Raw genomic sequence first — 827 nt, 5'->3', positions numbered from 1 at the left:
AAGCACTGATTGAACAAAGCTTTATGCTCTACCTGAATGTATTCAACGAAAATTTGTAAGTTGGGGAAAAAAAAAAAGAGAAGAGCAGTTATTAATAGCATCTTGCTTAACTTTCATGGGAATTAACATAGCCACTGACAAGATTTTATTTGGTTGGTAAAGTACGTCAGCAATGAAACTGAATCCTTTAAACACTGATTACTGCAACCCATGCAACATTTTGACTATACTTCTTAGAATTCTGTTGTCTTTCAGCTTTTAAAATTTAGCACCTCTGAAGTGCATAAATAAATTCATCTCAGTAGCTTTAAAAATGTTTAAGTGATTTCTTAGGTATAATGCCTTCAAATCGCTAAATTTTAAACAGCCTTTTACAGGTTTAGGAAGACTAAAAATGACATGAATGATGTATTGCTATCAAAATAAACACATTTTCTCTAGAATTCTGTTGTTTTCTTTTCCTCGAGATGTGACACGTGTGCTTCCTCCGGCCAGGACCGCACGCTGTAGGTGACCACACATCAGATTTAAGTAAACAGCAGAAATGAACAGAACCGTGCACAAGCCGACAAAACCTTCTCTCCCGGGACGTTCCAGGAGATGAGAAAGCAGCAGGTCGTGGCATAAGACTGGTGAGTGATGCTGCTGCCTACTTCCTCTACTGAGACAGGAGTGAATGTTGGAACCATGGCCGCAGCAACACAGTCCTCCGACCGCATTCCTAGGGCGGTCGTTTGTTTCCCCAGCTCCCTACTAGCAACGTCAGATGGTAAAATAGTAAGGCAGCTGTTGACTTCCATCAAAAAAAAAAAAAAAAAAGAAGCTCC

This window comes from Bison bison, unplaced genomic scaffold, assembly GCF_000754665.1.
Source record: "Bison bison bison isolate TAMUID 2011002044 unplaced genomic scaffold, Bison_UMD1.0 scf7180017864241, whole genome shotgun sequence".
Classification (NCBI taxonomy): Eukaryota; Metazoa; Chordata; class Mammalia; order Artiodactyla; family Bovidae; genus Bison; species Bison bison.
Note: the sequence above shows the minus strand (reverse complement) of the source record.